The 13,341-nt window shown below is 33.2% G+C and overlaps 1 pseudogene; it reads left to right on the forward strand.

Moving 5' to 3' along the window:
* Positions 1 to 5,182: 5,182 nt before the first annotated feature.
* Positions 5,183 to 13,341, forward strand: part of LOC125174511 (microtubule-associated protein RP/EB family member 1-like) — a 78,260-nt pseudogene continuing 70,101 nt past the window's right edge.

Consider the following 13,341-nt stretch of genomic DNA (forward strand, 5'->3'; position numbering starts at 1 on the left):
GTAATTAGAAACTCAGAATAAACAGTGCTTTCAGAGAGTTTCACTTTCATGGATTTACTTTGCAGGGTTTTTGTTAGTATTAAATGTTTTCTGAGAAGTGTGAGAGTATTAGAAGGTCACCAAATTAGGTATTTGTTATCACTAAATATTATTATGATTGAGTTCAGCATTTGACATGTAATCAAAGATGACCACTCTTTAAAGATAATTTTTCTGGGGTCCCTGGGGTTTATAACATAAAGCCAGTTCTTGCTTCAAAACAGGAAGGAGAGTGAAGATAATATCAAATGAGAATGGAAGTGATTCTTGTCATAAAGGACTGTTGAGTTACAGGAGGCAAAGTGACAGGGTAAGAAGTTTGGGAGAAGTGAGATTGGGAGTATGTATGGACCAGGTCCCTTTGCGGGCAATGACTAGACTAATGGGCATAAAGAGAAAAGTTTCCATGAGCCCAAAATGAGAGGTGGCTATAAGGTTGTTGGTGGGGGGAGAAATGGGGAGAGTTCACCAGGTAAAAGAAGACCCCTTATGTTTCTTTCCACTTTTGCTGCTGTAGAAATGGAGCCAACCAATGGCAGTCTTACTCAAAGTAAATGGAATCCAGACATTCTGACCTTCCTCTTGCTGATGGGGATATGGAAGCCAGAGTAGGTGCAGTGCATCAGAATTGGTTTCTTCACAGAGGAGCACATAAAATTGTGGAGTTGACTTTTTATTAATGCCAATAAAGGAACAGAGTAACATACATAACATACATAGGAAGCCACAGGAACATGTGTTTGTTGTACAGAGCATATCAGCATTCAGTAAGCCAACTGCCCCATCAAATGTCTCCAAATTTCTATTATATGAAAATAGTATTTCCAAGACCTTGTGAGTAATGAGGATATTATGATGGTAGAGGTGTCTCATTCTCACAAGAAAATCAGTAGAATGGAAGGAAGTACATATTTTCCAGACAGCTGAACATGGCAGGTAGTATTTGTCAGGTTTTGGATATATATACCAAGAAAGAAGAGGAAGAAATGCTTTGATCTGTAGCAATGTGGCAATTAATGAACTGTACTGGTATAAGTGAGAAATAGAAATTTTAGTAGTTGCTATAAGTTAGAAATAGTGGAAAGAGAAAGATTAAAAAAAAGATTTTACGAACATTTGATATGTAATGAGCCCTGTAAACTCTACTCTTTCAATGAAAACCATAGTAAAAATCTGTGTTATTAAAAACTTTCAGATGTTGCTTTTTAATGGTGGCACTCAGTTCTATGTGAATGATACTGAGTAACTTATTTATATATACCCAATATCTATTTCAAGGGAGAAATTCCTCTTTCTCTTTTTCATCTCTCCATGGAAACCATGTGCCTATCATAGTTAGCACATAGAAGAATTCTATTAATATTTTCAAATGAATGGATACATGGTTAAATGGTTTCCTCCTGTCATCTAACTTCCATTTCAAATACATGCTACTTAAACAGAAATCACTATTTGTGATAGAACTTTATGTGTTTTGCTCAATGTTTAAATAGGAAACTATATATTCACACAAAAAAGTAGAAAGCTTAAACCTCAGGGTCATATAATAGTGTCAAAATTTCACTGAAAAGAAACTAGAATTTTCAAGTGAGTTAACAATGATTCTATCTCACAGTCTTACATTTTGCTTATTTAAAAATATTTATTATCAATTAATAAAAAGTTATTCAATTCAAAAATATATTGGAAATAACATTTGCTTGAGGTAAAGAAAACAAGGTTCTAAAGTCTTTATGGCATTTATTACATCCATGGATTTGGGGATATTATTTATGAAGTTGAGAATCATTACAGCCCAATGTAATTGTGGTATTTTTTTAAGATGCTTGATAATCCGGAAATGCTGTGTCAAGGATAAAGCTATAATTCGCTTTATCCTTCTTGCTCCTTCTCACTCCTTCTTGCTCACCATAAACTAGACGACTTAAAAGTCTTTACATCATAATTTTATTTGAAATACTGAGAAGCTATTCTTTTTTAAAAAATTTTTTTAAGTTTATTTATTTTTGAGACAGAGACAGAGCATGAACGGGGGAGGGTCAGAGAGAGAGGGAGACACAGAATCGGAAGCAGGCTCCAGGCTCTGAGCTGTCAGCACAGAGCTGGACGCGGGGCTCGAACTCACGAACCGCCAGATCATGACCTGAGCAGAAGTCGGACGCTTAACCGACGGAGCCACCCAGGCGCCCCAGCTATTCTTAAAAAAAAAAAAAAAAAAAAACAGTTATTTATTTGTTTTTGAGAGAGAGAGTGTGAGTTGTGTAGGGACAGAGAGAGAAGGAGAGAGAGAAAATTCCAAGCAGGCTCCCGGTTTTAGCACAGAGCCCAAGGCAGGACTTGATCTCAGTAACCATGTAATCAGGACCTGAGCTGAAATCAAGAGTTCACTGCTTAACCAACTGAGCTACCCAGGTGCCCTTGAGCAGTTATTGTTTTGAAAAGACACACTAAATTATAATGTAGTGATTTGTGTGTGTGTGTTTTAATCTTCTGGAAACAACATAAAACCAGAGCATCATTCAATGTTTTGCTTTTTATGATATTTATTAGATACACACCCAATTAAAGTGTATACACAGTGGTTCAGATGTTGACAAAAGAAAACCCTTTGGAGCATTAATTTCCAGGCAATACATTCAATAAGTACTATCTATATGTGAACACCAATGAAGTATGATTTATATTCACTTCTCTTAATTGGTGCTATTAAGAAGAGAAATAGAAGCTTAAAAAATCTAAATAGCTTAATAAGGCATTAAAGCAGAAATTCTACAAAATTTTCGAGTTCTAGGAGTCAGCCTAGACTTCTTTATAAGTTAAATTAAAAGTAAAAAGAATTTAAATTGAATAGGCTATAAGCGAATATGAGATTATTCTCTGATAATGTATATGTTTGGCAACTGTTTATCACTGAAGATATGTCAGCTTATTAATGTCTTTCATTCTAACTGCTTTCACTACATTTTTCTAAGTGAATATTTAGCTTTGGAGTAAAGAATTCCTTGCCAGAGACTAATGTAAATAAAACTAAGTAATTATTAGATATACCTTTAATACTTTTGAATAATGAGATCCTCCACATGTAAATAAAGATTCTTGTCACAACAGACCCTAATATAGACATTTCAAAAGGTTGTGCCATTTCCTTAAAAAGAAAAATAATTAAAGCAATGAATATCTGAGTCGTGGAGAGGACTATGTGTCATTTATTTTTCCTTTTCATGCTTATTTGTATTTTTCATATTTTTAAAACTTCTCATGAGTTATTTTAATACTAAAGAAAAATCTGGTTTGTAAATAAATAAATAACTTGTTTTCAAGAAAGAAAACAAATGTTCCCTTTGAGCTCCAGCTGAGATTTTGAGGTTACTTTTCCACTGCATGACATTAGTGTCATCAATTTTATTTTTCAACAGAGCATAGCAAAATCTATTTAATTTCTTTTTTCTTCTCCTAGAATTCTTCTCCAGATAAAAATGGGTTGTTTTGGCTACTGATCTGGGGAACAATGCATTCTTTGAAGGAGCCTTCAGGGCCAGATCAGGGCTCTGTTGCTATGGTGATTTTACAACCAGCATAAGTATTGTTGGATTCTCCAGCAAGTGTTTTGTTGTACAGTCTTAGAACCATACACATCACTCATGTGTGAAAGGCAAATACCTTGGGTTCAAAGTAGTGGTATTCATAAGACTACCTAATACACCTAGGCTAATAGAATGTGATTGGCAAATAGTTTTAATTATTTTAATTCTCTCCTAAGAGAGGTGATTTTATATTTAAGAGAATATATTGCCCTTTGCATATATATATATATATATATATATATACATATATATATATATATATATGTATATATATATAAAACAGAGGGAAACAAAGATTCTGAGTACTTGAGGGAAGCTTGGAAACTATTCAGTAAAATTTATTTTTCTAAGTGAGGAAATTGAGTCATAGACACTTAAATGAATAGTTTGAACTCGAACAAATGTATTAATTAAAACTGTCTGAGTTACAGCAGTGATAACAATTCAGAGCAACTTAAAAACAAATAAGCAATATATTAGAAGGATACTAGGAATCACAGAAATAAAGGATGCATTGAAAAATGAAGTCAGCATGAAAGAACTTTCTGGAAGCAAATTAATCTGACATATTTACAAAAAATCTTAGTTTCTTTTTTCCCCGCAGTAATTTTATTATTAAAAATTCAAATTATACAAAGGTAAGAGCAGTAACAGAAGTTAAAGATTCATTTTGGGATATATTATTATCTTTATGATAATGTCTTTTTCTATATATGAATATAGTTTATTAGTCTATTTGCTGAGGTCTCTTTTACTTTCTAAAAATAATTTTATATGTAAAGATTTTGAGTATTTAGATTTATTCTTTTATACCATATAGGTTCTTGTTTCTGTGAATTGGGTTTTAAAAATTTCATTTAAAATTAGTTTGCCAAAGCATAAAAACTGATGATTTGTACGTTGATTTTATGTATTTTAACTTTGCTTATTCATCTTATTATTTTGTCTGTGGATTCTATTGACTTTTCCATGTAGAAAATCATTGAAGAAGATTATAACATTTAAAAACAACAAAATTAAAATTAAAACCACATCATTTTTATCTATTTTAAATTCCTGTATGCCTCATTCTTTTTTTTTTTTTTTCAATTTTGCTGGCCTGCATAGGACTTTTAGTAAATATCCTATTGAATAGAATCCATGATAGTGGGTAATTTTGGTTTTTTTTTTCAAGATAATATATTTACATGTTTTAATCACATATTTGCTAAAGAGTTTTGATAGGTAGTTTTTATTAAATTAAATTTTTTTCTTACAATTTTGTCTTAGTAAAGTATTTGTCGTAAATGAGCTTTAAATTTTATCTATCATTTTTCTTCTATCTACAGCTAAAATCATGATTTTCTTTTTCCTGTAACGATTCATTTGCCAAAATTCATAAAAAAAAGATGTTCTCTACATTCCTAAGAATAATCTCACTTGATCATGGGGTGTATGTGTATGGAAATAAACATATATACATCCATATTACTGGTTTTCTATTATTTTGTTTATGTTTTTTGCATTTTTGTTCATATGGAGAATCACTCCACAATTTGCTTTCACTGCTCTATTACTCAATGTTCTCCCGAGAAACAGAAGTAATAAAAGAGATTCGTTGTAAAGAATCGGCTCACACTATTATGGAGACTGACAGTCCTGAGATCTGCCGGGTAAATCAGCAAGCTAGAGTCCTAGGAAAGCCAATTGTATAGTTCAGTCCATGCTTGAGGCCCAGAATGAGCTACTATTTGTTTCAGTTTAAAGTCAGGAAAAAGCTGATGTCCCAACTCAAAGCAGTCAGGAGGAGCTGTTCCTTACTTAAAGAAAGGTCAACCTTATTGGTCTATTCAGTCCTTCAAATGATTGGTAAGGGTTACCCACATTAGGGAGGACAATCTTCTTTATTCAGTCTACTGATTTAAATATTAATCTCATTCCAGAATACCCAGACACGCCCAGGATAATATTTGATAAAATATCTGGGTGCTCTGTGGTATAATCAAATTGGTACCTAAAATTACCTACCACAAATGCCTTTTTCTGTTATTACTATTACACTAAACTAGATGTATAAAAATACCTGTAATTTTCATGCCTTTTAAAACAGTAAATCAATACTTTGAATGTTACAGTTTATCCAGTTTGTAAAGTTTCAGTATTACCTTTATATTATATAATCATGGTATTATCTTTGTGAATAGATTGTGTGTGTTCCATTTTCCATATATATATATATATATATTTTTCATATATATATGAATTTTCCATATATATATATATATATATATATTTGTCTCTTCAGGTTTTCTTAATTTATTTGTCTTCTCAAAGAACTAGCATTTGGCTTTGTTGTTAGGTTTGGAATACATTTCTAGGCTCAAGATGGAGCCACTCCTGTCCAGGATGCTAGCCACATCAGCAAACCAAAGCTTAGTTAATTTTCTTGTCCCTATAAATGCTCTGCCTTACCAGAAACAGTATATCCAGCTAGCCAGTCCTCAAATGCTAACCAACTCTGGATCTTTTCACTCCAAAGAAGATTGACTATGCATCTCAAGCCTTTAGATATTTTCTGTCTTTCTCTTGTTCCTTATTTTTTATCCTATAAAAGCTTCCTGCCTTCTGCCCCATTTTGCAGTTTTCTGAAAGGAGACTGTCCACTTCCTGAATGTTAAACAAAGTTTGTTTATATCACCTAATTGTGTTCTTTAATTATTTTTTAACAGCTTTTGGTGATGAGGACTGGGATCCGAAGCACACCTCTAATACCCTACAGGATAGCAAGATACACAGGTATGGTTCCACTGAACCTTGTGAGTTTGATTTTCCTGTCATCATTATTGAGGGCTGTGGGTAAGTCACTCTGGGATTTGAGCTCCGTTTCCTTGTGTGCAGCTCTCCAAACAAACTTTATTTGAAATATATATATATATATATATATATATATATATATATATATATAAATCATTGTTGGACTTCAAGAAATAAGGCAAGAAATCAGAATGTTTTGGCCAGCATAATCAAAATTTAACTAGGCACAAGTCAGACATTAAAAACTATCAAGGAATCTGCCACTATAAAGAAATCTTCTTGTGATAAGAATAACAGATCTATTGCTAATGTATATCTTGGAAGCTAAAGCCACAAAATTGGTGGGCACGAGTGAGCACTTATAAGCTATTAATGTGCTCACCACCTACTTCTAAGTTTCCCATGCTAGGATAAGTTGGCCATGGAACAACCATTAGATTGACATTAAATCGCCCGCCAAACTCAAGAAAATTTCCATGTGAAAAGGTTCACTGTACTGCAAAACACCACAAAATACCCGAGGCAATGACATATCTCTCTTAAGTATTAATTTGGCTCCCAGAGCCCTAATGTTTAGCTAAAGAAATGGGATTTTCAAGTTTCAGAGAATTTATTGCTCTGCATTCTGCCACACTGGCTTACTTTATATCTGAGGACTGTGGTCTTCAAGGGTGTAGATACCTACAAAAATGCAAAATCTTACTAGGAGAACCTAGAATTACAATGGTCATTATGGGAAACCTTCCAATTAGATAGGATTGTTCATTTAAGAAATGCCCTTGAAAACAAGGTTTCCCAAATCAGTAAACTACTCTGTAGTAGTAGGAGGATACCTATTTTAATTGACATGTGGAAACATCCAAGAGGTTTAATATTCCAAAATAGCTTCATTAAAAGATTCATTGTAGGGGCACCTGGGTGGCTCAGTCATTTGAATGTCTGGCTCTTGACTTCGGCTCAGGTCATGATCCAAGGGATCAAGCCCTGTGTTGGGCTCCATGCTCAGCATGGAGCCTGCTTGGGATTCTCTCTCTCCTTCCCTCTGCTCTTCTGTCCCACTCTTTCTCTCTCTAATATAAATAAATAAATAAATAAATACATACATACATACATACATACATACATACATACATACATAAAAAAGATTCATTGCAAAAGGCTAACAAAATATTAAAGACACAACAGTTACCTAAAAAACTATAAAACTGATGCAACTCACACTACTCCTCTGTATCCTCCTTTACTCGAGTACTCATTTTACTGAGTTGTCTTTCCAATCTGAAGAGACTACAAGAGTGTAAACAAATGTCCACCAAGTTAGTGGACTTACAGCTACGATAGTTACAAGACCAGAAGCCTAAAATATTTGGACCTCTCCTATTACATGCTCCTAAGGGACCATTATCAAAACACCAACCCAGAAATGGGTGTCTCATTTGCAATCAACTGGGACACCAGAGAAAAGAATATGTATTTCCCTTTGCATATATATATATATATATATATATATATATATATATATATATATATATATATAACAGAGAGGGGAAAAAAAGATTCTGAGTGCTTGAGGGAATTTTGGAAAATATTCAGCAATATATCTTCTTACAGGTGGAGAAATTGAGTCATGGACACTTAAATGAATAGTTTGAGCTTAAACAAATCTATTAATTAAAATTCTCTGAATTGCAGCAACGAGATTGATTCAGACCAACTTAAACAAAAATAAGCAATATAGTAGAAGAATACTAGAGAGTCACAGAAATAAAGGACACATTGAAAAATGAAGGCAGCATGAAAGACCTTTCTGAAGTGCTGAGAATTAATCTGACATATTTCTAAAAAATTTGTAGTTTTCCTCCTAATAATCTTAGGATCAAAATTCAAATTCAACAAAGATAATAGCAGTACAGAAGTTAAAGATTCATTTTGCAGATATGTTATTATCTTTATGATATTGAATCTTTCTATATATGATTGTCCTTAAAGGTTTTGTCAAATCCTTCTACACTAACTCAAATGCCCACATGTCTACCCTCAAAGGTGCATCTTCATCTGGACACCTCCTAAGATTGGCAGGACTTGGAGATTCTCTGGTAAACTACCAGTTACTTCTTAACAGTCAGGGGGAAACTGAGATTAAAATTAATGGAAAATCTTGTAAATTCTGGTAGATACCTGGGCTACACTCACTACTTTAAACCTACTAACTCAGACACCAGCAGATAGAATCTTGGGAAAACTAGCAGAAGCCAGGGAAAGGTGAGAATTTCTACTTGAGTCAGTTCTCTTGGATCTCTTGAGTGCCAGGCCAAGAAAGGAAGGTAAAATTTCATGTCCCTTCCTTTCCAAGTCCAGACTCTTAAAAATTTGGTTTTGGGATTAACATTTGGTTTTTATTTCAGGGACAGCTATTTCCTTTTTATTTATCTCTTTTAGTGTACTGAGAAGTTGGCTTGGCTTTCTGTCTGTCTGGGGCATGCACGTTGTCTGTTCTTGCCATGCAGGTGGATCTACTCTTGTGTATGCAGGTAGGGGGGCCCCCAAAATATGGCTGAACAGAAGTGTGGGCTGCACTTCATTTGTGGCTAGGGTCTTCCCAACTGTTGATAGCTCTCGGGGATTGTGTAAGTTCTTCCGTCTTTTTTTTTTTTTTTTTTTTTTGAGAGTGGCTCTCTGTCTTGGGAAGGTAGTATCTTTTGGAGTTTTTCAACACTGCCAGGAATATTTACTTTTGGTCCTGGCTGAAACTTGACAAGATATTTGAAAAAAAAAATTTTTTGGCCTTCTCCCTTAAGTTAAAATGAAACTACGCATCCAGAGGGAAGGAAGAACACTCCAAAGACAAACAGCTCTAAACCTGGGACATAGGAATCTTCAGATTTCTATCTCAGTTAAAGATCTTTTTCCTGATATAAAGAAACAAACTGAAGATAATGTAGTCAGATGGGTGGGTCAACAACATTTGTATCATTCAGGTTGGAATCTAGTTCTTGGAGGAATAATAAACAACTATCCTACAAATTGAGGACAGCTTGTATAACTTGCGTAACAAATTGAATCTTTACAAGAATAGAAAAAGTCCACCTTTCCTTTTTACCAATCACAAAACCTCCTTTTATAGGCATATATACCTGTCATATTTATTTGGATTATGAATAATGACAGTAATATTAAATACATTCATCAATTTTATAAAAAAGAAAAATTTACTCACTTCAACATTTATTTACATATTGTGTGACTAGGATTTGCAAGTCGTATCTGTGCTTTCAAAAATTCAAATTTAGGGACACCTGGGTGGCTCAGTTGGTTAAGTGTCTGACTCTTGATTTTGGCTCAGATCATGATCTCACGGTTTGTGTTTTCAAGCCTATATTGGGCTGTGTGCTGACAGCATGGAGCTTGCTTGGGAGTCTCTCTCCTTCTTTCTTTGCCCTTTCCCTGCTAGTGCTTTCTCTCTCGTGTATTTCTTTCTAGTGTATTTAATATTACTCTCATTATTCATAATCCAAATAAATATGACAGAGAGAGTGCTTTTGTAAATAAACATTTACAAACTACTCTAAAAATTCAACTTTACACAGTCATGCTCTGACTGGATAGAAAGATAAGGTTCCTACCAATGTAGACTCATAAATAGGCTTGTTAAATACTTGTTGGAGATACTCTGGACTGCATGCAAACTCTGAATTGAGAATTAAATTAAAAGTTTCAGGGATGCCTGGGTGGTTCAGTTGGTTAAGCATCCAACTTCAGCTCAGGTCATGATCTCACAGTTCATGAGGCCAAGCCCTGCATGAGGATCTATGCTGTCAGCACAGAGCCCAATTCAAATCCTCTGTCTCCCTCTTTCTCTGCCCTTCCTCCACTCTCTCTCTCTCTTTCTCAAAAATAAATAAACATTAAAAAAAAGAAGTTTCAGAGGTTCCTTTTATGTCTCAGAAATGATTTTATTAATACTTGGATTCCTATATTCCTAAATTCATATGTGTATAAATGACTATTTCAGCTTACAAAGATGAGCTAAATTCCAGGGTAAGGTCTGTAAAGTCCACCTGTCAATAAAATCATCCACAGAATTTAAGTTTTCAAAATATTTTGGAACTATTCAACACACACACACACGCACACACACACACGCACACGCACGCACACACACACACTTACTATGTAAGGTTGCCTGATGCTTAAAATGTAGTTGAGCTCCTGATCATATCATTGGTAATATATTATTCTTAGATCGGAAACATATTTTACTGATTTTAATATGCTGCATGGTTTGTTATATTAACTGAAAACATGAAGTGTCATATTGGTAACTTTACAATTGTGAGGACACTTTACACTTTACATCTAGTGCATATGAGTAGAATTCTAATTGAACAGATGGCTGTTGCAGGTGAAGACTAAATAATGAAAAAGTCTTTTCCATGTATTGAGGAGATTTATGCTACAATATTTGATTAAACCCCTTCCAGGAAGCAGAAAATATTTAGAAGTATGTACCTTTAAAAGTTTGTAGAAGCAGCTTTATACACGAAAAAAACTCAAATCTCTTATCACTCATTCATTCAGTTGGTACAGGCAAATTCTGTAGTCAATTAACATAGCTTAAATGAAGTACTCATGTCTCAGCAATCATTATATTACAAATTAAATTTTAGTACAATTCAATCTGTGTAAATGCCATTGAAGACTGAAGTCTTATTGGCCAAAAAATCATTGCCATCTCAACTATTTTTTTTCCCTTTGATGATGTGAATCAGCCTCTTTTTATGACGTTATATATAAGAGAAAGACAGATCAAAGAATGATTCATTTTTCTGCATTTTTGAGTAGTTCACTTTAATAAATTTGATCTCAAATACAATCTTACACTGGTGTCTGAATAATCACAAATATGTAATAATCATGGGACTCTTTTATGGTGAATCTAATTTACAATTAAAGAGCACATATATCATAATTTACATCTTAAACCTGAGGAAGCCTTATGAATATATGCTGCATTGAACAAAGATCATACAGATACATTTAAATCACTTAATCTTACTCTTTTATGGTCAAATTCTGAATTACAGTCATTTTGAGATTGTAATCTGTGAGTAGAACAGATGTGTAAGACTTAGCTGGAAATAAAATGTCCATAAAAGTAATCTCAGTTGTCAAGTGACTGTTCATCTACTAAAGGAGCAGTGGACTTAAACCCTAGTTGAAATATTGAAGAAGCACCTTAAGTATGTGTTCTTAAAGCATGCATATAAAGTCAAGTGATTTACTAAGAATGGATATATTCCTTCACAAGCAGTGTTCATTACTGACCTGAGAAGGAAGGAATTTGTGAGATAAATATGCACACAAATGATAATCTCTTAGGGTTGAGTCTTCTCTTGCTAAAATAAATAAATAAATAAACAAATAAATAAATAAATAAATAAACAAACAAATACACGAATAAAAAAATATAAAAGATTCTTTAAAAAACTTGACCAAAAACGAAATAAAACTTAAATGTCTTTGAATGTTCTCTTTTTTAAACATCAGTCCTGTGCCCTTCAAAAACTTGACTAAATATAACTGATAATTGCCTTAATATCTAAGAATTTTCTTAAATGTCACATTTTTAATTAAACTATCTTGTTAGGCCAAAATATATAGAATTAAAAGAAATTATCCAATTAATTGTACTTGAACAATCCATGCAATTATTTAGTGATCAAATCTGCTGAGAGTCACACACTTAACTCTTTAAGGTATGTAGTAATTTGAAAGGACAGGAAAACCATTTTCTGAGTACTTTTCCTGAGTATTGGATAGTTTACACATTATTTATCTCCAAACACCCATGTGAAGAAAATAAAGGTTCTAAGTAATAACCAGTGTTCAAACTCAGGAGTCTGACTCCAGAGTCTTTGACTTTTAAAAACTACGTATTTTGTAAAAGTAAGACAGACCAGGGGAGAAATTTTTGTCATGAAAACTATAACCCTGAATGAATTGAGGTTTCCTGAAAAAAAAATCTAAAATGTCTCAGTAAAGTCAAATGGACATTTAAAGTTTTATTTAAGGCAGAGAAGAGAAAGAAGGAAGAAAAACTCTACATACAGTTTGGAATATATGTTATGATATTAGCAGACAAAAGGAGAGAGCACCTTTATTGATCGTTTGCTCTTAGATTTTGTAAAGAAAACTATGTTTATTAATTGCTTATGATTAAGTGAGAAAAAGAGAACATCATCCTGTTTGCATTCCCCAATCTTTCTACCCAGTCTCCACTCACACCCTACCGGTAATCCATATAATTTCTTTGTGTCATTTTTGTTTTAAATTAGTGGATAGATATATATTTTCTTATTTCTTCCTTTTTCCTTACATGAAATGTAACTTATTATACATATGAATTTGCATTTTGCTTTTCTACTTAACAATATATCCATCCTGGATATCACTCCATATTTATATGTAGTGATATTCCTCATTCTTTTTACAGAAGCATAATACTCCATTGTGTGGGTTCCATAGTTTATTTAATCATTTTTCTGGGTATGGGCATTTTTATTGTTTTCAAAATTTTGCGATTATAAGTACTGTCACAATGAATAGCCTTGTATATATGCATTTTTATCTTGGAGTTGTGTATAAATGGAGTAAATCCCTAGATTTACTGGATCAAAAATAAGTGTATCTGGATGAAAAAATAAGTGTATATGTAATTGTGCTAGCTTATTGGAAATTTATTTCCAGAAGGGTTCTAGCATTTACCTTCCCAGAAGCAATGTATGAATGAGAGTGCTAGTTTTCCCAAAGCTTTGTCAACAGAACAGGATGTCATTCTTATTAATTTTCGCCAACCTGATAAATGAGAAATGCTGTCTTATTGATGTTTTCATTTACATTTCTCTGTGAGTGAGAATAAATACCT

This window comes from Prionailurus viverrinus, chromosome C2 (genome assembly GCF_022837055.1).
Source record: "Prionailurus viverrinus isolate Anna chromosome C2, UM_Priviv_1.0, whole genome shotgun sequence".
In the NCBI taxonomy this organism is placed as follows: domain Eukaryota; kingdom Metazoa; phylum Chordata; class Mammalia; order Carnivora; family Felidae; genus Prionailurus; species Prionailurus viverrinus.